General features: G+C 36.1%; 2 long non-coding RNA genes across 2 annotated transcripts; both read right to left on the bottom strand.

The window, feature by feature from the left end:
* Positions 1 to 16: 16 nt before the first annotated feature.
* On the bottom strand, positions 17 to 12878 carry LOC112568810. The gene is made up of 4 exons (XR_003100190.1): positions 12863 to 12878; positions 12648 to 12719; positions 2931 to 3026; positions 17 to 2061 (listed from the first exon to the last, which is right to left on the bottom strand). It is a non-coding gene; the product is annotated as an uncharacterized LOC112568810 (long non-coding RNA).
* On the bottom strand, positions 10161 to 11915 carry LOC112568811. Its single transcript, XR_003100191.1, has 3 exons — positions 11821 to 11915; positions 11252 to 11338; positions 10161 to 10390 (listed from the first exon to the last, which is right to left on the bottom strand). It is a non-coding gene; the product is annotated as an uncharacterized LOC112568811 (long non-coding RNA).
* Positions 12879 to 13422: the final 544 nt, after the last annotated feature.

The raw sequence follows: 13422 nt of genomic DNA on the forward strand, positions 1-13422 counted from the left end.
GGATGTGACAAAATATATCATCTTTCAAACACACATCTGGCACGTTGATAACGTGGAGGAACAAAGAAACGGTTCCATATACGAGAATTTGGTGACATTTTTCAAATTCTACCCTTTCAACACTAAATTCTTCACCAGGTCGTCGGAATACTTAATTTTACCATGACAAAGTACAATGTTTTGCTCAAACAGTCACAAGGCAAAATTATCTCTTTCGTGAAACCTTCCGATTGTCTCAAAACCAAACGTTAGCTAAATCCCAGAAAATTAAAACCCATAATTGTTAAAAATTTAAATATTAATTGTAACAGAATATGAGTACATTAACTAGAAATGTCTCTCCCTGAGATATATCACTGAAAGCTGTACCAATAGAAGAAACTTTACATAGCGGAAACCGGAAAAGGCAGCTTTGCTTAATGGCAGGGGAGACAAATATGAAAGAAAAAAACTGTTGTTAGTCTTTCACTTCACACAGTTAACCATTCTAATGGCCGACACGACGTTTTAACATTTACCTGTGTAAGGTATATTCAGCGCATTACCTGTATTTTTCATTTAATACATATCTATTCACTGCATCATCTAGTTTATCACTTTCTCCACTATCTCGCACAGGGAGTTAACCACAAGTAAGGGACTGCCAATACTGTTAACTCCCTTGTTGAATATTACGAGAAAGGAATGCATACGTGCGCCTGCGTGTATCTACTTCGGTGTGTGAGAGGGAGAGAAAGAGAAAGACACTAACCAAGCACTGATTGTGGACAGAGATAGAGAGAGAGAAGGTGTTAGTACTTTAGTATATCGTAATGTGTAGTGCTGACCGCCATCTCTGAGGGAGTCACGTGGTTAGGCAGGTGTGCAGCTTATGGTAGATTAGTATCAGGTTTTTTTTCTCATACTTCTGTGGACAGAATCGTCTTCCGTTACTGTGTTGTTAGTTGTTGATTTATGCAAGTGAGTAACAGAAATTACCTGTACGGGAGCGTGCGAAAGTTTGGTGTGAATAAAGGGTGTGTGAAGGGTGGAAGCTGGGTGGACAGTGAGCTAACATTTACAGGTATCCCCTTGGACTGAGTTGACCACTCTAACCAACAGTCGTACATTCCTTCCACTGTGTGTGTCCTTGTGTGCCCACGTGTATCTGTATGTGTCTGAATTATTTGTTCACGCATTGAAAAATATAACGACAGCATCCGAGTCTCTTTGACGATAATGATCAAGTATTGTATGTGAAGTCAAGTCCACTGTTCTTGATTCGTAAACCATTTCTTCCTTGGCCAACGACTATCCATCTTCTTTCAAGATACTTTAAAGAACAGACTCAGCTTATAGTGCCGGTCACATGACCCAATCAGACTTCATTTGTGCTCGTCTTCTTTCTTACCTGCCCAGAGACTGTAACTATACCACAAGGTTACACAAAACTGTGAAGGGGTTTTAAATGAGAGTGGTGCACTGACCTCTGTGTAGTTTGTGATGTCTTTTTGCACACACCATTTCTTGTGACTTTGCTAAACAAGATCAAACACCACACCAAAACAATATAGGTAAACAAAAGGATTTAAATACCAAAAATAAATAAATAAATAAATAAATAAAATAATTGATAAATTTTGTTCGTGGACATGTTGTGATTTTTGTGTAGGTTACTTCACACGCGATTTTTTGTGACTTTCCTCAACAATATAAATCACCACACCGAAACAGTATACGTAAACAATAAAACATACATCGGTTATAATTGGATTACACCTCTTTTTATTGTTTTGAGAATTCGTTTTGCTTTTTAAAGTTCATTTCAAATCTTATACTTTAAACACAGAGCATGTCGGAAAGAAAGTACTCTACTTGTATTTTAACGGCATTTTTAGACATCTGTATTAACATCTTCAAACATGATTTCCATTTATAGAAGCAGGATTAACTTCAAGTAACGATTTTTCTGTTATTAACTTCTTCAAAAGGTAGTGTCTCGGACTGTTTGGAGAACACATGGCTGGGTTAGAAGCAGCATCCATCAGGAAACAGTTTGCATACGGGAAAATTGTCACTGCACTAAAAACAAAGTAAAAAATAAATAACACATTAATATTAAATACAGCATAAAACACAATATTATTTACACTCTCTGCTTCAACATGTATGTAGCTTACGTAATTGTATGAATATGTACATGTGTGTGTAGAAAGATATATTATCAAGAGAGAAATAGAGAGAAAATGAGTCAAGGGGAAGCAATATGCATAACCGAGAGAAATGTTTTGATATTTTCATTAAATTAAACAGCTTACTTGTGTGCAATATTATTCTACGGCTTTTTATTTGCTTTTTTAGTTTTTTACTGTATTACATGAATAAAAAGTTATATGAAAATATTATGTGACCTACATTTGTTGCCTGAGGATTTCCACACAGTAGAGATTGTAAAACCAGGGCATGAAAATTCTATACCTTGTTTGTATATCTTCTCTCCACACCCTTACTCTAAAAGATCGGTTTGTTATTTTAGTCTTTGAGTTCAACAGTAAGTTCAGCTCCCTACAAGGCATTTTTAATTTATTCAACATTTTTGGTCTAAACTTTTATCTTGTGGCTCCCTCATTTTAAGCAAGAATAACTCTTCTTGAATAACTGACTAATGAGGGATTTTGCTCTTGAAGCCTATAGCAACCAATAATACAGTTGCCATATCAACCGTCACTTCAAAGCCATGTTTGTTAGACACAGTGACACAACAACAACAAAATCCAAGACAAACGATGTTAAAATTTATTTTGTGCTTAGAAAATCTAAAGGATGTTAATAATAATAATAGTATTCTTATCACTTAAAAGTAATGTTACCATTGAATTTTGCTAAACTACTAAATGATGGTGATATGAAGTAAACAAACTCATAAAGGAGATATAAGAATGAGTAAATACCTCTTCATCACGAGCCTCGGATAGCATATATCCAACCATCAGCAGATACATAGTGATGACGATGATCAGAAGTCTTAACAGCGACATGACTGTATGCTATGAAAGAACAAATGAAGCATAATAAGACACGAAGATTGAGGTAATTTTTTAGGACTGATTAAATAACAAAGTGAACTAAGTTTTTAGAGCAGATGACACATTTATTAGGAAACTGTGTGAGGGAAATATTATTTAGTCTATTAATGTTGCTACATAACATAAATACACATTATGCTTCAATTTATGTAATAAGATAATATCAAATCAAATCAAATCAAACTTTATTGTCTGTCGAGGAGACCCAGGACAGAAATTTGTCTTCGCTCACAAGGGCAGGCATACATACTCATACAGACATTTAACACACAGTTAGGAGTGAAGATACAAGTAGTTTGGATCTCCGTTAAATGGTAATGAAATTCCAATACTTTAAATTTCTGTGTATATATTAAATAAATAAGTTGGCATTGCAGATTGCAACGGAATGTCCTAACTCCATTTTCTTCATCCTCCTAGTCCTAGTTTCTATGTCAAGGCTGTGGTGAATGTACTGACTGGGATGATTTTTAGAAGCATGTCCTAATCTGGAAGACTTAGGAAACACCATCACTTCATTTATCTCCTTCTGTGTAGATTGCACCGTTCCATCAAAGCAGTTTATGTTTTATCCTAACAACAAACCTTGGGCTACCAAGGGCCTAGAAGTAGTGCTTAACAAAAAAAAACATGTATTCTTCACGGGTTCTGCCCACGACAGAAAATATAATTACATATTTATCAAAAGCTATGCCATTGTCATCACAAATAATTTTCTGCAAAGAATATCATTGCGTATGTATAAAAGGAAACACGCTGCCACATAATTAAAAAAAATTAAAACTGAAATCATGTACCATCTGTTTATCTTCTCTTGTAGCCGCAACAACACAAAAATATTAGGAATAAACAGATTGTGTAGAACCATAATATTTTGTGATTTAAAATGAGTAAGATGAATGTGTTTAATGTAACGATGTATAAGAAGTTATTATTCATAAACGAAAAATATATATTTATAAAAGTTATACATCATAAACAGTGCTTGAAAACAAATTTAAATCAACAAAAGAGATATTAATATATATTGTTGATGGTGTGTATTAGCATTTTACAACCAATGCTTTATTTACTTTGTTTACGCAGAGAAGTATGAATATCTTTGTGCCAACATACTATAGAAGACAAAGGGAAAATTGAATTTTTATATGTTTGCCAGTTTGATGCTTATTGCAGAAAACCAATAAGTATTTATGTCACAAATAGTTCATCTCAAACCTTTCCAACGTAACGTGGTAGTGATGATAAATGTGCTGTATACTCTGCCGGCAGGGTTTGACGAGATTTTTTCTGAAAAAAAGGCGTAAATATACGCATTTGTATGGTGTCCAGTCACTTCATCCCCAGACACTTCATCCCCGACACTTCATCCCCTAGACTTTTAATCCCCAGACACTTCATCCCCGACACTTCATCCCCGACACTCAAGAACAATTTTCATATCATATTGTTGAAGAACATTAAATTTACTAGCTTATATGAACTTTAACTAATGTTGTTGATGTTCAAATGACTTTGAAGTTAATAGCAATTTGATTTTGAATTTCAATTAAATTTTCGCTGACTTCATAATTTTTATAGTTAAGGATTTAGTTTAGGGATTAAGTGTCTGGGGATGAAGTGTCTGGGGATTAAAAGTCTAGGGGATGAAGTGTCGGGGATGAAGTGTCTGGGATGAAGTGACTGGGAACCCATTTGCATATTAGAATACTTCAACAGACATATTTTGTTGCATAGTTTGATGGAGGCTTCATGCTGTTAGTTTTCTTTGTTGCCAAGAACGGTTCCCTTCTACCAGCATATCTAGAGTCATGCCGATCAGATTCAAGATATAGTTTACATGCTGACAAACAAGGTAGTTAGAGATGAAAGTATCAGTCTGCACCTCAACATTGTTGGAGCCCAACATTGAACTTGAAATGCACATTCCTCTTTACTAGACTATGAGGCGCAAAATGTTATGAACAGTCTTCTAGGTCAAAGTTGAAGGTAAACACAGTAGACTTTTGAGGAAATAATTGCTGGAATAATCAAGGAGGTGAAAAGGTTTAATATCCGAAAAAAGCATTCTTCGATTTTTAGGTTAGAGGAAACAAGAGCCTTGTCTTTGAGTTCCTCGGCAAAAAAGAAAATGACTTATCCATAGTACTGGCTTAACCTAGCCTCACGTAGTCGACTAGTAAAAAGAAGTTTAGTTAAGTCAATATTTTAAATTTTGAAGATGAGCTTAGGTGGCGACCCCTGTCGGCGGATGAGTCTTAACACGTCAACGACCAGTTTCAGAAAACTGGAATTCTTGGCCGTCAGCTGGCATCAGTCAAATGATCAAACATTAAATAAAGTGTGTTCCCAATACAGAGTTTCAGTGGCTGAGTAAGCCAAGCAACACTCATCGAACACTGTATAACACCTGGCGGCAACTCGTAGAACTCCACGGACATAAGGTACAACGCGTATTTTAACTAAAGAAGTTGTCATGGAAATATTGTCCAGCTTTTTCCAAGCGGCGACCGTTGACTACTTCAACTGAAACAGACTGCTGTTCATCTAAATTTCAGGTAACAGTGATGTATACTTACCTGTGTAGACAGCAGCAGAAGACAGGACCCAGCTGTAGCAGGTAAATGGCTTTTATGAGGGCGCCTGCCACGTTGCCAGGTCAGACAGCTGTGCACACGTCACTAGTGCTTCAACACGATTGGCTGGCTGTGAGTCACGCCGCCTACACGATTGGATTGCTGCACGTGGAATTCTTTGTAGTCAATGTAATGTGGATAATAAAAAAAAATTGTAAGGACATCATATTAGAATTAGTTGTAGGGGTGCTTGTGTGTTTGTATGTTTGCCTGATTTTGATGCCATCTTCTTTGGCAAACTGCATCACTGACTACTTATTGGTTTGCCTACTTGTTAGAAATCACTTAGATAAATACAATGATGATGATGATGATGATGATGGATGATGATGATATGATGATGATGATGATGATGATGAGGGTGGATGATGATCATGATATGATGATGAATCATGAAATAATCATGATGTGTGAAGAAATGTGTTTATGACAATCGTTCCTACTTCATCTAATGCATTTGCGTTTTGACGATTCTTGTCCTGGGTCAGCAACCCCAGTTTTAGATAGAAGGATCTTACACCGGCATCCCCACGGGAGAACAGAAAAGTCTACTTTAGTCTGACCATTAAAATCTTACGGTGGGTGTCGGCCTCAGACCCGACTTTATATCATTTTGATAACACAGGTGCCATCCTTACTCATTATGACAGGAGATTACTGCTGCACCAGGAGGGCGAGGACAACCAGTACACAGAAGCTGATCCACATCCTCTTTCTCCTCCACAGTCTTCAAATTTTGTAAAAATGTGTTGACTGTCGTCGTTTTGCGAGCCGTAGAGGAGCCTGACTGCTGCTTTCGTGTGGATGAAAACAAGGTCATCGGAAATAAATTATTCTCTAATACTTATTGGAAAAGCAGATTGTTTTCTAGTTTATGCAAGAACTAAGTTGGTTGCACATAACTAGCCATAGATTTGAAAGGGAAGGTTAGAGCGAGAGGAGGAATGCACACATACACACGCACTGACAAATTAACAGACACAAACACACATCCCTCCCGTTTTTACGTTTGACAATTAAAAAATGCATAATTTCTTCTTTGTTTTTATTCAACCTCACTGCAATGCCCTTTTCTACATGGCAAAAGTGAAGAGTACTGGAGAGTTCAATGCGATGTCAACGTGACATTTACTGACCTAAAAATAATCTACGAGGTTTGAGACTTTGAAGTGACATCTTATGCCAGTCATTGCTGAGAGAACTTTTGCCCTCAGTTATTAAGCACGACTGATTTTAAGATACAGCATATTGTATGTCCTGGCAATCTTCTGAATTTTATAAAAAAAAGATTGCATAAAAGAGAAAATCAAAGGAACATGAGAAACCCTCGTTCACCTTTTTATTTCATAAACAAAGCGCAGACGGCAGAGACTAGTGTGGTATTAAAAGCTCAACCTTCTGCTGCAATTTGAGTTGAGGATTAAAACACAAACAATTAATTTGTTTGTGAACCTTCTCAGTCTGCTATCTCGATGTCAAGACCACATGTGAAGGTTGTTTACCTCGCCTTGTGTGAGTATGCATGCAATTCGACTCCCTTCACACATTTCACAAACCCTAAAGGTATGTTTATAATGTACTAAACGATTTGTACAAAAATGATTATGTCCTTAGTACTTACTGCCTTTAGTCAGCAAAAATTAAGAACCGAGAATACTGGGTCGGTTATGGCGGAAAAAATATATTCTCTTCTCTTGATAAGGAACTCGAGAGACATCACGGTTATCAAGATACAAAGTGGGCCTTGAAGTTAAAGGCAGGTAGTAATTATACACATATCTTATTACCATCTAGCCCCAAGCTAACCTGTGACACCTGCGTGGTCCTTTAGCTTGACTTTGAGATCACGTGTGTGGTCACGTGGACGATGCCGGCTGTCGACATTTTAAAGAAACGTATCGATATTTCGTCCGTGGATTTGCTTACGTGTCGTAACATCTACGCACAATCGTGTACCTGCTAATAAATATAGCAATATATAAATATAACAAGCGGAGAATTTTTACAAATGAGCAAACCTCTTAGTATTAACGATATCAATCTTGTACAGATGTAATCACGGACGCACCCGCCCCCAGCTTCTGCTTGTTCGCTTTCCCGTTAGTGATGGTTAGAAGTTTGACAAGAACTCTAATGTCCTCCGACCTCTTCTGACAGCAGCCAACCTGACAGAAGGACCCTATGACGAAGACTTTGGCAATGGTCACGGGACGTTGACCTTAACTATCACGATTGCATACTGTAGGATCGCATTCTGCAGAAATCGAGGGGACAATAAAAACCGCCTCAAAAATGTTGCTTGATGACCACGACTCGGGTGTCATGAGAAAATCGAGTACCACAAAAGATTCCATAAAGAAACATTAGCAAGGTACTGAAAAGCAGTCAAAGTCTGTACTCTAAGAAGATATGTGCAAAATAATGTCGTCAACGCTGATACCTATTTATAAACAAGAATTCAGCAATATAATTTATTATGGAAATCATTTTAGTCTGAGAAGCAGAAAACTACGGTATTTGCACTCGCTTCTCCCTATCCACACATATACCAAAGCGTTCGAATTTTATTGTAAAAAATTATTAGCATGAAATTAACTTACAGATGATTAAAAGAATGCCGACAAAGCTGATGAACAGTTTTTGAGAAGAACTATCGCTGATATGTAGCAGCTGCAAGCTTCTAGAAAGTACTGCTGGATTCGCATTGAAAGAGATGTCCTCTGGTTGTTGACACTGATCATTCAATGCATGAATTGTTGTCTTAGTCTTTTATTGTTTTTGATTGTTTTAAAGACTATTAGACGTTTATAGGAAGACATTGTTGTTTGTTTACGACATAGTGAATGTATGCGCACTTTAAGGACTGATGAACAATTTTACATAAATTTTCTATATATTACCAATATCATTTAGTATTAATTTCTTTAGTATGGTATTTAAGTAAACTGTAGGGTATTGTTCAAAACAATTTATAATAACCTTCAAAAACTACGATTTCGAAGATTTTGACTTAATACCTGTAAACTTGCATGTTGTAGTCATGTTTCATTAATTTTCTAAACCCGAAAAGCCAATATATAAAACCATAAAAGTCAAATGTCTAACGGTTGTATAGGAAACATTTAACAGCTTGTAAACAGCTTCCAGACCTTAATAGAGCGAGAAGGATAGTCCAACAACTTAAGTCCAGCCAGATATCCAAACGACCCTTAAAGGACTCAAACTGACCCTGACTTATAGATGTCGTGGTGGCTAGCAAGGAGAAATATAATTTATATAAAATGAAAACTTTTGACCACTGACAGCGGCAGTTGTTTTAGTGGACATCCGTGGAGAGCCTGCATACTTCACTCCACATGCTGGATTTTTAGTCATACTTCAGTACCAAGGATGAAGTTTTACTTCCCCTCTCATCTCTCTCCACTCAATCTCCCACAACTACGGGCCTGCAAATACTGTTAACTCCCTTTTGAACACCAGGAGAAAGCAATGCATATTGATTGTATGAACGTGCGCCTGTGTGTGTGTGCTTTAAGCGCGTGTGTGTGTTTGAGAAAGAGAAAAAGAGTCACGAACCAAGCACACATGGTGGATAGAGACAGAGAGAGAGAGAGAGAGGTTAGTAGTTTGGTATATCGTAATGTGTAGTGTTGACGGAAATCTCGATAGCGTCTGAGGCAGTCACGTGGTTAGGCAGATGTGCAGCTTATGGTAGATGAGTATCAGGTAATTGTTCTCGTACTTCTGTAGACAGAATCGTCTTTCGTAACTGTTTTGTTAGTTGTTGATTTACGTACGTGAGTAACAGAAATTACCCGTACGTGAGCGTGCGAACGTTCGGTGTGAATAAAGGGTGTGTGGAGGGTGGAAGCTGGGTGGACAGTGAGCTAACATTTACAGGTATCCCCTTGGACTGAGTTGACCACTCTCACCAACAGTAAAATCGTAACACTGTGTGTGTCCGTGTGTGCGCACGTGTGTCTGTATGTGTCTGAATTATTTGTTCACGTATTGAAAAATAAAACGACAGCATCCGGGTCTCTTTGACGGCATTGATCAGGTATTGTATGTGAAGTCAAGTTTGTTGTTCTTCATTCGTAAACCATTTCTTCCTTGGCCAACGAATATCAATCTTCTTTCAATATACTTTAAAGGACAGATTCTTCTTCTAGAGTCGCTCACATGACCCAACCAAACTTCATTTGTGCTCGTCTTCTTTCTTACCTGCCCAGCAACTAACTACACCACAAGGTTACAAAAATCTGTGAAGGGGTTTTAAATGAGAGTAGTGCACAGACCTCTATGGTTTAATTGTTTGCATTGATAAATTTTGTTCGTGGACATGTTGTGATTTCTCCTGACTTTGCTCAACGACATAAATCACCACACCAAAACAATATACATAAGCAAAAGGATATAAAGACAAAAAATATAGTGGTTGTAATTGGATCTCTTTTTATTGTTTTGAGAATTCGTTTTGCTTTTTAAAATTCATTTCAAATCTTATACTTTAAACACTAATCTTGTCGAAAAGAAAATATTCTACTCGTATTTTAACTTCATTTTTTAGACATCTGTATTAACATCTTCAAACATGATTTCAATTTATAGAAGCAGGATTAACTGATGGCTGGGTTAGAAGCAGCACCCCGAGGGCATCATGCCGCACACAGCCTGGTAGTTAGTGAACTAAAAACAAAGTAAAAATACATAACACTTTAATATTAAATACAGATAAAACACAATATTATTTACACTCTCTGCTTCAACATCTATTTAGCTTACGTGATTGTATGTCTATGTACATGTGTGTGTGTAGAAAGATATACTATCAAGAGAGAAAAAGAGAAAATGTGTCAAGGGGAAGCAATATGCATAACCGACAGAAATATTTTCACATTTTCATTAAATTCAAAACCTTAATTGTGTGCTATATTATTCAACGGCTTTAAATTTGCTTTTTTAGTTCTTTTCTGTATTAAATGAATAAAAAGTTTTATAAAAATATTAAGAGACCTCCATCTGTTTCCTAAGGATTTCCACACTGTAGAGATTGTAAAACCAGGGCAAGAAAATTCTATACCTTGTTTCTAATATCCTCTATCCACTCTATCAGGTATTCTATGTGAATTCTAGTCCACTGTTCTTGATTCGTAAACCGTTTCTTCCTTGGCAAACGAATATCAATGTTTTTTGAAGATACTTTAAAGGACAGACTCAGCTTATAGTGTCGGTCACATGACCCAACCAAACTTCATTCGTGCTCGTCTTGTCTTACCTGCCAACAAACTAACTATGCCAGAAGGATACAAAAAACTGTTAAGGGATTTTAAATGAGAGTGGTGCACAGACTTCTATGTAGTTTGTGATGCCTTTTTCCATACTGACTTGAGAGTATAATTGTTTTTATTTATAAATTTTGTTCGTGGACCTCTTGTGAGTTTCATTTATTTTATTTCACACACGATTTCTCGTGACTTTGCTGAACAAGATAAAACACCACACCAAAACAAAGTACGTAAACAAAAGGATTTAGATAAAAAAAAATACATCGGTTGTAATTGTAATCTCTTTTTATAATGCTTTGGGGCAGCACCCATTAGTCATCATGAGGCAATTGGGATAGTCGTCACTGCACTAAAAAGTAAAAAATAAATAACACATTAATATTAAATACAGCATAAAACACAATATTATTTACACTCTCTGCTTCAACATGTATGTAGCTTACGTAATTGTATGTCTATGTACATGCGGGTGTACAAGGCATTTTTAATTTATTCAACATTTTTGGCCTAAACTTTTATCTTCTAGCTCCCTCATTTTAAGCAACAATAACTCAACTTGAATAACTGACTAATGAGGGATTTTGCTCTTGAAGCCTATAACAGCCAATAATACAGTTGCCATATCAACCATCACTTCACTAAAGCACTGTTTGACTGTTAGACACATAGACACAAATATAACTTAATCCAAGACAAACGATGTTAAAATTTATTTTGTGCTTAGAAATATTAAAGTATGTTAATAATACTATTCTTATCACTTAAAAGTAATGTTACCGTTGAATTTGAAGTAAACAAACTCATAAAGGAGATTTCAGAATGAGTACCTACCACTATAGCACGGGCCTCGGACTGTACATACCCAACCATTAGCAGATACACAGTGATGAGGAGGATCATCAGAAGTCCTAACAGCGACATGACTGTATGCTATGAAAGAAGAAATGAAGCATAATAAGACACGAAGATAAAGGTTGTTTTAGGACTGATTAACTAACAAAGTGAACTAACTTTTTAGAGCAGATGACACATTTAGTCGAAAATTGTGTGAGGGATTATTTAGTCTATTAATGTTGCTACATAACATGCTTCAATTTATGCAATAAGATAATATAATTACATATCTATTAAAAGCAATGTCATTGTCACTACAAATAATTTTCTGCAAAGGATATAATTGCGTATCTACAAAAGGAAACACGCTGCCACATAATAAAAACAAATTGAAACTGAAATCATGTATCATCTGTTTATCTTCTCTTGTAGCCGATACAACACAAAAATATTAGGAAGAAACAGATTGTGTATAACCATAATATTTTGTGATTTAAAATGAGTAAGATGAATGTGTTTAATGTAACGATGTGCAAGAAATTATTATTCATAAACGAATAATACATCTTTATAAAAGTTATACATCATAAACAGTGCATGACAACAAATTTAAATCAACAAAGGATATTTATATTTGCTGATAGTGTATATCAGCATTTTACAACCAATTTTTTATTTACTTTGTTTACGCAGAGAAGTATCTCTATCTTTATGCCAATATACCATAAAAGACAAACAAAAAATGAATTTTTTTATGTTTGCCAGTTTGATGTTTATTGCAAAAAACCAATAAGTATTTTTGTCACAAACAGTTAATTTCAAACCTTTCCAACGTCACGTGGTAGTGATGATAAATGTGCTGTATACTTTGCCGATAGGGTTTGATGAGATTTTTTCTGAAAAAAAGGCGTAAATATACTCATTTGCATATTAGAATACCTCATCAGACATATTTTGTTGCACAGTTTGATGGAGGCTTCATGCTGTTAGTTTTCTTTTTTGCCAAGAACGGTAACAGGTAGCAGTGATGTATACTTACCTGTGTAGATAGCAGCAGAAGACAGGTACCCGGCTGTAGCAGGTAAATGGCTTTTATAGAGGGCGCCTGCCACGTTGCCCAGTCAGACAGCGTGCACACGTCACTAGTGCTTCAACACGATTGGCTGGCTGTGAGTCACGCCGCCTACACGACTGGGTTGCTGTTCTTTGTAGTCAATGTAATGTGGATAATAAAAAAGGTTAAAAATTCAACATGCTGACGAAAGGTTGTTTAGAATGTAGGAATAGATTGTGAGGACAACATATTAGTATTAGTTGTAGGTGTGTGTGTGTTTGTGTGTTTGTCTGATTTTCATGTCATCTTCTCTGGCAAACTGCATCCTGCCGACTATTGGGTTTGCCTACTTGTTAGGAAATCACTTATATAAATACAATGATGATGATGATGATGATGATGATGATGATGATGATGATGATGATGATGATGAATAGGGAGACTATTTCCTTATAATATATTCCCATATGCCAAATAAGATTAAATCAAAATTAGACAAATATAAATGATATAAACACAGAGTTTTTAATAGAAAATCTGTTTAG

Source organism: Pomacea canaliculata, linkage group LG7 (genome assembly GCF_003073045.1).
Source record: "Pomacea canaliculata isolate SZHN2017 linkage group LG7, ASM307304v1, whole genome shotgun sequence".
Lineage (NCBI taxonomy): Eukaryota > Metazoa > Mollusca > Gastropoda > Architaenioglossa > Ampullariidae > Pomacea > Pomacea canaliculata.